This window comes from Leuciscus leuciscus (assembly GCF_965113295.1).
Source record: "Leuciscus leuciscus genome assembly, chromosome: 8".
NCBI lineage: Eukaryota > Metazoa > Chordata > Actinopteri > Cypriniformes > Leuciscidae > Leuciscus > Leuciscus leuciscus.
This window is the reverse complement of record NC_138732.1, coordinates 26,647,464-26,658,067: the sequence shown is the minus strand read 5'-3', so window position 1 is coordinate 26,658,067 and position 10,604 is coordinate 26,647,464.

The following is a 10,604-nucleotide window of genomic DNA, read 5'->3' as shown; positions in this document are numbered from 1 at the left end:
TGTAAAAAAAAAAAAAAAAAAAAAAAAAAAAGATTATTTGAGTACATTTTACTAGCAGCAACTCTTTTTTTTTACATTGTACACCATTTTCAGTGTAATGTGATGCTTTGAGATTTTTGAGTTCTCAAAATGCAAGATTTCTTGTTTCTGTCAGTCACTTTAATTTTTTAAGTTATTTCTTGTCATAGCAACTAGAAATATTATCCAGCAATTAGCATTTAAAACATTTTGATTTGTCTTTTTTTTTTAACACTGTTTTATATGTTTGCCACTAAAAGAGGGAACATCAACTTCACAACATAAAGTTTAAGAAGCACATATACCCGACAAAACATAAAACTCAATAATGGGGACAATTAACAAACACATCATATATTTTGAAGTATCTTATTTCATGGCATTGTAACTCCAATATAATAATTTATAATTACTTACAGAAATAAAGTCTTGATCACAATACTTACAATAGAAAAAGAAAGTAAATAAAGTGTGTGTTTACTGAATTAATATGAATAAATGAAAAACACAACAAATTCAAAGGAGATAGTGCTAATAAGAAAAGAAGTGTTTTGGTGCCATCAAGTGGATATGAAAAGCAGCTGTTTGACTCTGAGTGAGCCATCCTGACCCTTAAGAGCCCCACGGCCGGCCCCTCACAGATCTTCTGAAGAAATAACAATAAACTCAATCCTGTGTTTCTGCCATGGAAGTGAAGTTCTTCTTTTACTGAAGTTTTACAATGAAACTCAAGCTCAGCCAAACTCCAAACGTTGCCCGGGGACGAAAATTAAAACCACATGAGAGAGAGAGCGAGAGAGAGAGAGAGAGAGCGAGAGAGAGAGAGATGTCTGTTTATATGTTCATACTGATTGCAGTCTGGTCATCATTAAGAACAGAGAAATTTAGGAATGATAATAAGGTCTAATTTGAGAGGAATTTAAATCTCACCAAAGCATTTGAGATCGTTTGTTAGGTAATCTGCTATTGTCAGAGTGTATTTGTAAATCACAACATTAGATTCCTTCAAAATCTGAAATTCAGTTTAATCCGATGAAGGAAGATGCTTGTTTGTGATGTATTTCCTGATCCGTGTCTGTGCCAAAAGTTTTTGTGCTGGCATTTTGATGTGTGCTGGCTGTTTGAGCGTCAAACACAACATGTGATATTTACAAAGTCTTTAGGAACATTTGTGTCTGCTTCTTCAAATTTGCTGGCCTGTATGTAATGTCATTTGCTTTAACTGTTTTTAACACTTCAGATTTGAGAAGAAACTTTTTTCATTTAGAGTATGTGCTGAAAACTTTTAAAATAAATAATACACATTTTACATTTGTAAAATGCTAGATACAGGTAATTGTAAGAATTGACAATCTATGGTGAAAAAAGGTCTATATTAGACTATATTCAAAAATACAATACAAATATATAAAGTTAAAAAAATATATGTTAAATTAAATTTGACAATTTACATTTGTTTTTGTTTTTTTTGGGGGGGGGGGGGGGGGGGTTATTTAATAATTTATGGTGAAAATAGGCCTATATCATATTCAAAAAACATACATGACAGTAAAATATAATTATTGTACAAAACAGGATTTTAGTAGTTCAAGTTGAAGGTTGGAATTTAAGGAATATGTAGGCCTATTTATTCCCATTTATTAATCGCCTTTTTTTTTTTTTGCCAATGTGTGAACAGCTTCTAACTAAACTTACAAAGAGAGAGCTTCCCCGATTTCATAGGTTCTTATGAAAACAGGTAGACTGATTTTTTTTTTTGTGAAGGACTCGGGACGTTTTTGGCGGGAAAATCCAAAGGATGTGACGGTTACGCGCGATCCCGCGAACCTCTCTTCCGTTCTTTGACACGTGAAACGAATGCTTAGCCTACAATGTTGAGGATTATGCCGAAATAATTCTGTAGTGTAATGATCATGTATCATGCAAAGAAAAGGATTAACTCAAACTATAGTCTCACATAGCCAGATAGTCTCAATTTACTTTTAAATTCAATATCTATCATAACTGTAATTTTGAGCCCGTTCTGCAAACATATTCACATTGCAATGATCAGATTCTTTCTTAACTGCTGTGTTCTCACAGCTGTCATTTTGTTGTGTTTATTTTGTTATTGAGAGGAAAGTGCAGCACATATTTACATATTCATCTAAACGTGTGTTAATATAGGCCTATCGCTGAATAACAAGGGTTTCTGAATTCTACATATAGCCTGTTTAACATTTTACCAGTTAATAAAACATACAGTTATGAACTGTAAATATATAGGCACCAAAATGCCTGTAAAGCCACTGTATTTTTTGGTGAATTTCTAGCAAGTAGCCTATAGCTGCTTAACATTACAATATAAAGCAACAACATCTAAAGATAAAGGCATCGGACAGGAAGGATTCAAGACAGGCTCACAGGACATTTTGAGATCAGCTATGGCTTGCTGAACAATATTTCATCAGTATAAGGTCATACGTTTGGCACAATGCGTGCCAAATAATGTTTAAGACAGATGTTCTGATGGCCTCTGGAGTCTTTAACACACATGCTTCAGTCTCAGTAATTCAATGACATCACAACCATTCATGACCATTACATACCACAGGTGCATCTGGACATTGTTTACGATATTAAACTAGAACAGTAAATTTCTGTGTCTAGACATAAGAGGTCATTTTCAATACAATCAATAAATATAACAGAGACACAAGACGGCAGCAGCCGTGTTTGCATGAAACACGAGAGAGCGAGTCTTCAGTCAGTGTGATACGAGAGACATGAAAGATTCCCGGATGGGCAGTATATTATTCAGCGTTGCTATTGACGACAGAATGTCACGCCTGACAAATCAGAATCAAGTATTCCAGAGAGCCTTGTTATAAAGAAAAATAGTGCAAAGTAATAACGCATCCTGTTTTTGATCTAAATCCACAAAGTTGAACACGGAGGACCAGGAGATATTTCCCATAACCTCCTTATTTAAGTTGGTGTGTGTCAGATTCAGCTGTCAAGCATCAGTGACATCTTCACTGATAGTCTGTCTCCATGGTTACTGGCCCACCTGTTCTTCATCACCACTGATTCAATATCTTATCCCACTTTTTGTTGTTGTTGCATGTTTTCCTATACTGGGGTAATTTCCCTGTCTGGATTCTGTTTATAATTTTGAGTTCATGATCCTAATCTGTATCTTTGACTTCTCTCTTTGAACGCCCCTCCTATGTTTGGATTATTGGATTACATCAGCACCGAATGTGGAACTGATTTATTGATGACTGAAACTGGACTGCAGATTTAGCTTTGAAGCTATAATTGTTCACAGGGATGATAATCAAATGTCATCGATACTGAAGGCATTACTTTCTGTAATCTATTCTGAGTGTATTTATCAGTACTGTTCGTCTGTGTTTTCCAGAACCCTTTTATTCATAATGGCTTCCTCCATTATCGAGAAGCTTATACAAATCTTAAATTCAAGCATTGTAACTTAAAATCAAGCTATTAATGTTGTTTATATGTCTATTTTGGGGTTTTAATATGCTTTAAGACAAACCATGTGCAAATGCATGAGTCAATACCATTGCTTTGTATTTTCTCCTTAAAACTGCAGTGGACCAAAGACAGTCTCAAAAACGCGGTTTGAAATCGCTGGTGTTTCTGACGTCACAAACTATTTTTGTTCTAACTATCAAGTCAGCGTGTGATCGTCAAAGGGATATTTCACCACTGGAAAGATGAATTTGTATTTAAATTGGGTTATTTATGTAGTAGAAATGTGAAATTATTTTAGAAGTTGGTGCCTTCTAGACTGAGAAAAGCCAGAAAATGTATTTTTGGCTCAAGTGGATGAAAGACAACAACTCCCAGAATGCACTTGCTTCACTGCCCTACGAGGACACTCCCAAAACACGCCTCCCGGTTACAGAGGGCAGTATCGGAAGAAATTATACAACTAGGCTACCGTTTTATCGTGAGATCCCACCCCCTATGGGCGGGTTAAACACATGCGGAACGAGCTCCTACTACTGGCTGTAGTCTCTCGCCTCTGGACAAAAAAGCCTCCGATGACGCAAAATGACGATTTTGCATCATCTGAGGTTTTTTTCCAGACACACAATACAGAAATCTCTCGTCTCAGGGGGACATGAGGGAGGGAAGCACGGTCATTCGAAAATACTACCTGGTTTCTACTGATACAAAGCTTAATGCTAATCGGTGAAGGATCCCTTTAACGAGTGGATCTCTGAGCTGGTGTGAGTGAGTGGAGGTGGGGCTAATTTGCATATTCATAGAAACGCGTATACTAAATGAGGTAGGGGTGTAGAGTTACATTCAAGTTATTTTAAAGCAGCACTCAGTAACTTCGGGACTTCTTCGCTGTATTCTCGCTTTTTGCTCGCAGGTTCCTCTCTAGAGCTCCCCCCACAGCTTCGGAATAGATATTTGACAACACTGTCGTAAAAACTCGTTGTTGATTCTCAGACACCAGAGGCTATAGATCAACGACATCAAAGCAGATGGGACGTTCTTTAAAACGTCTTCTTCATTCGGGTTCGGACAGCGTGAGGGAGCGCAATAATGACAGCATTTTAGCAGATTTCTTTTGGCCGTAAAGCAATTGTTTACATCGCGAGACCGGATATCACGCGAGACTTCCTGACGCAGCGGCCGGCGGCCCGCCGGGTCAAAGTTGCAAGTGCGTATTTTCCGCTCACGGGCACCAGGGGGGTGCGAAACGACCACCATTCAACCCGAAATAAGTAATATAACCATTCCAATGACTCCGAAGCTGTTCAGTTAAGGTAAAAAAAAGTTACTTAGTTCACCTTTAAGGCATGAATAATTTTTTTCCAAGTAAAAATGGTTTAGATATGTCTTTTGGTGATCAAAGAGGAGTTTTAAGGGATACAATTATTGACTACAGGGGGACTTTAAATGAGAAAAATTATGAATTCCTTGATTGCTGAATAATTTTATTACAATACAATTTTTTCTTTTTCTTTTCTTTTTTTTTTAAGTAATATGCTCTGAATATGATACAGTGACAGAAATGTTAACAATTCTAGAAATAAATAAACATCAAAAGGATCTAAAAAAATTATCTGGTGTAAAGTGTGCCTCACAGTTTTACATTGTGGTTTTAGTCATTAAAATTAGTTTTAAATAATTGGCATATCAAATTTTTTAATGTTAATTTTATGTCAGAGATGTTAAAGTCAGCATGAAGCGGAAGTTGCGATAGTCTTTTCGTCCCTTTTGTGGCGTATATCCGAGTAGTCTTGCATTGCCAGACCTTCAGCAAAGCCACTTGAAAGCAAGTTAGCAACAAGAAAAAAAATATTTAAAAAAGTGTATTGCCTGCTAACGCTGCGGTACACAGGGAAGAAGTCAAGAAGAAGTTTTTTTTTAATGGATGTCAATGGAGGAGAGGCTTCACTACGCTAAATAAACTGCTTTTGTGGGAAAAGGTTTCTAATTTAATGAATCAACAGCCTGTCCGCTAATCTTCAACATGTTTGCTCTCAAACGTTCATTTGGATTGATCTATTTTTAGAGTATATACTGAACAAAAGGCTGTTTTGTAAAAGAAGTCACAGACAATAGTGCAACAGGTATGATTCAGTTTACGGCACTTCTCATTCATTTCTATAAGGTATCCGTAAACAGTGATTGACGGTTGCACAACTCTAGGGGAAATTCAATGAAGTCAAGGCTGTAATGAAATTGTTTATCAACGTGCTCCAAGTAAGGCTTCTTCCAATGGTAGAGCCATAGACTCTCTTATCGCCCAATAATAAGACCTTCTCTGCCTTCAGATTGATGGAAGAAGGTCTGGACCCCATCACAGCTTTCATTGGCAAGGCCCGCTCAAGAGGATGTCTGACCGACATGTAAAGCAACCAATCACAGTTCATTTTGTTCTGTGTCATGTTTAGGGGTGTGAAAATGTAAAGTTGACCATTTCCAGGTGGATCGTTAAAGAATGCGACACAGAATTCAACCAATCAGATGACGACTTAGAAACTCTGCTGTGTCAGAAATCGCCCCCTATACCCTTAAATAGGGCACTATTTGAAGGGACAGCCATTTGTAGTGGTGTCCGAAACCATAGAGGGCCTTAGCGAGTGCACATTTTCAATCAAATAATGCACCGCAATAACACAATGTACACTCAACGGCTAGAGAATACCCATAATGCACTGTGAGGGTCGTGCCGAATGAATTCCCGAGTCTCACCACAAGATGGCGTCACGTCATAAGAGAAGAGAAGTCACTGCAAGAGGGATGGGAAGTTATTTTAAAGATGAAAGATTACGAGTGCACATACATTTTTTTTACTTAAAAAAATAAATAAATACGGCAATAGTCCATTAAAATATAAGAATAGTCCATTTTGATTTCATGGTGACTTTAATCAAACAGGTCTCACAGTTTTTGTGAAATCTTAAAGGCAAATTGAGGATAACAATAAAAGTGATAGCCTTCCATTCCCACATCCTTGATACTCTTTCAGATGGGAGCACCCAAATGTTAAGGTGATAATCCCTGGTAATCATGTATCCTTTTGAACACTGGATGGTTCTTGATGGCCCATCGTGACTCGCTATATGCCTAAGTGATTCATATCACTCCAGTGGTACTATTTACATATTACTGAGATTGTTGCAGTGTGGAATTAGGGTTTGTGGAGGCCAGTTTCAAACATCTGTTTGAATTACAGACACGTGTCTGATCAGGAAGAAGCTGATTAGTGTCAGGAAGGGTTAGGTTTACACAGATGGTGTACTATGTGCACCTTGAATGCAGCTGAAATAAACTTTCAGCTAAGAGTTACATTATGTTTCATTGTGTTTTTTCCCCCTGTTTCCCTGTGACCCAGTGTATCTGATTGGTCATTTAGTTCACCTGGTGTCCTTCAATTATCTCATTAGTTCCCTCGTTTAGTTCTGATATAAGTAACTCCCTGTTTTGCTCACTTCTTTGTCCTGTCTTGCCTGTAAAGTGAATGAGTTTATACCCCATTGCCTGTTTATTTAATTGAGATGATTCCGCAAATGTTTACTTAATCACTGTATATTTATTTCATAGACATAAGTATTCTTTTAACCAGAAACAGCTTCAGCATCTGTGTTGTCTCTTCAAATTTCTCTCGATTTTTTTCAAGAGGTTCATTCTACATAGACATAATGAAGTTAAGATCCAAAACCAAAACCTTTTTATTTATTTTTTTTATTTTTTTTTTTGTCAGTGTTATTGTTTGTGTTTTTGGACTGACGAGTATGGCGTTAAACTACCTCATGTCTCAAAGCACATAACATTACTATAATAATGAACATAAACAACTTAAAGAGCACTGACCTGTTCCACCTGACGGCTGCAGATTCATTTCAGCATTGATAGTGTTGCCATTGAAATTCACACATTCTTGTCACGAACCACTCCAAGTATAACGTCACGGGTTTCCATCTCTTCCAAATGATGGTAGTTATGCAGTGAACGCAGCATAAACTAGTTGTTTTGGTTCAGGAGGAACTGTCAAATATGGCTGCTGTTTCGGTTGTGGTGCTCGGTGACTGACGTCTGTCTACACTGCATAGCATGAAACGGAGGTATGAAATATATATATATATCTCCATTAAACCTCTTAAAGGCACACTATGTAATTTTTCACCACTAGAGGTTGTTTATTCAAATCAAAGGCTTGATGATATGATGATTTGGTTGTTGTCTTCACCTCTACAGCCGGTGGAGAATACGAGGGGACACAGGCAGAAATCATATCAGTGGATGACCGGTAAGATTTATTAACATTACGAATGTCGTTGGAAAGATTGCTACTGACAAGCACAACACACGGCTCAAGAGCATTGGAGCTTTTATTATGCTATGCTTCTTCCGGTCATGCATTCCGGTGGGTCACTGCACGTGTGTGTGTTTGTTGAAAGCTGTTATAATGCTACTCTGTGTGATCGCTCGGCGGCTACTATATGAGACACTTGTTGCACACTGCTGTGAGCTAGATCGATATTAGACATGGGAAATATGATTTAAACATTAAGACTAACTGTGTTGAGCTGTATATCAATTATTAGTTTTCTGTCATTGAATGTATCCAACCAGATTCTCACCTGTCTAATAAAACATATACTGTATATTAAAGCGTCTTTGGTGTTTCCATGGTTTCTACAGAATAAAACCGGAAATCGAGGGTAATGCGGGTATGATGTCATTGATAGGCGACGTACGGACACAGTCCGTGTTTTGGTTAAAACTGTTTATTTATCTGGATTTACGGGATATTAGAAATATTTGGAATAATGTAAGTACATAAATCAACAAAATATATAACATTATACTAGTAGTTTTGGGATATTTTATTCCAAAAATCTTAAATATTGTGCCTTTAAAGGTGCTCTAAGCGATGTCACACGTTTTTTAGGCCAAAACATTTTTTGTCAAATACAGCAAACATCTCCTCACCATCCGCTAGCTGCCTGTCCCCTGAACACAATGGTTTGGGGGGTTAGTGCGCGAATGTGGAGGAGGGAGGGTCTAGCTAGCCTCCGTTTTGTTTGACAATACCAGAGCCCGTCTACGGAGAGCCTGGCCACTCCCTATTAAGTCCTATTGTACCAAATTTTGGTTGTAGTTCCACCAGAGTTCCACTGGGGGCGATCGCCCATGAGTGCAAAATGAATGGGAGTCTATGGAGCTAGACGGCTAAATTTGTCTCTTTCACCCGATTGCCATTGAGAAATCTCAAATTTGATTGTAGGTTTTGCAAGTTCAATATGGGTTATAGGTCGAAAGTTGAATGAACGAGTACTTATGTCCTTTCGATTTCTTACAGTTTGAGTTGTTGACCATAACACGCTAGCATTCTGCTAATGAACGCTGATTGGTCAGTGAAGGACTGATTACGACCAGAGATACCGCTTGATGGCATCGTTGCATCCGAAGCGGGACCAGAAACAAACAAAACAAAAACTCTTCTAGCACGTGTATTTACCTGTATCAGCTGTGTTGTCGATGCCTCGAGAGAAAAGAAAGTGCAGAGCGCGAAAGCACCAAAGTGACTGAAGGATGCCGTAAAGCAGTATCTCTGGTCGTACGATGTGTATGACGTCATTGACATTTTAAAAGACTTTTTAAAGCAAATAAGTGACTCTAAAAAATCTAACACCCAGCAATGTGTAATATCTTTCCATCTCCTTTCGAATACAACATTCAAATTACTAGACAAAAAATTATGTCCTGAGAAAAGTGGATTTTGAGGGGTATAGCACCATAGACCTCCATTCTCGTCCTGTGAGCGCCCTCATATGGAACCAGAGTGGAACTGCAACCAGTTCAGAAGCTGGAAGTTTACTGAGAGTGGAAGTTCTCCCCTTATTAGACATTCTCTCTTATTAGACAATACTTTAAACATCAACAAGAAGTGACGACACCCAACATCACTTAGAGCACCTTTAACTTAGTGATTGCTATCATGATGTTTAGAGACTTTCAACCAGCATAACAAAAAACTTTCTGGAACAAATTGCCTACCCTGCCTTTAAAACAAAACTAATGAATTAAAATTAAATCCATAAAATTATCTCATGAATGGAAGCCCTAAAAGGTTCTTATATATGAACCATCTGATCAGACAGAACCCTGTAAGGTTCTAAATATAACTTTTACTTCAGCACACTGATTTAATGACCATGATGCTATTTCGTCAGCCTCCAGAGATTCTACAATCCACCACCAGAGGTCACTGTTACCTCATATTGACCTCGGTCGCCATGGTTACTGCCACAAGTGTTCCTCACTATCACGATTAGATTGTCTCTATATACAAATGCTCTCTGTATATGAATAGCACTTTGTAAAGTTTAGCATGTATTCTCACTGAAATTCGAAGTAATTGTCCTCATTCTGTTGGTAAACCAAACCTGTAAATACATCATACATGTCAAGAGCAAAGTAATAAGCAATCTTTTTTTAAATAATATAAATAAAATCTGGAATAAATGTTTTTACTTGATGTAATCAACCATCATACAAAAAAATTGTTTGTCCATCGCTTTAAATATATATATGTATATGTAAATGTGTGTGTGTGTGTGTGTGTGTGTGTGTGTGTGTGTGTGTGTGTGTGTGTGTGTGTATGTGTACATGCATAGCCTATGATACATACATTCACAATAGTAACAAATTCAAATTCTGCTGTAAATCAGCTCTAACAAGCTAATAGTGTCATTATTCAGCTCAAATCAGTTCAGTATTGATTCAGTTCCATAACTGTGTAAAATTCATCAGTTGTGCATAATGTACATACAGTGCATTTTTGTGTTGGAGTGCTATGACAAACTCCACTGCACACTGAACAAGCAAAAGACATGATATAGCGTTTTACATTTTTCACATCTGTGTGTATTTTGGCGTGGATGTGGCTAATAATTTTATGTCTGTGTGTAGACTTACAAAAATAGCATTTTTAGAGTGCTTGCTTTTGCAAGAGATGTGTGACATTTTGCATCTTTTGTGTAGAGTTTTGAGAAATGGAGCCACAGTTTGAAGAAAAAAAAAACTGTAATACACATTTGAGTGAT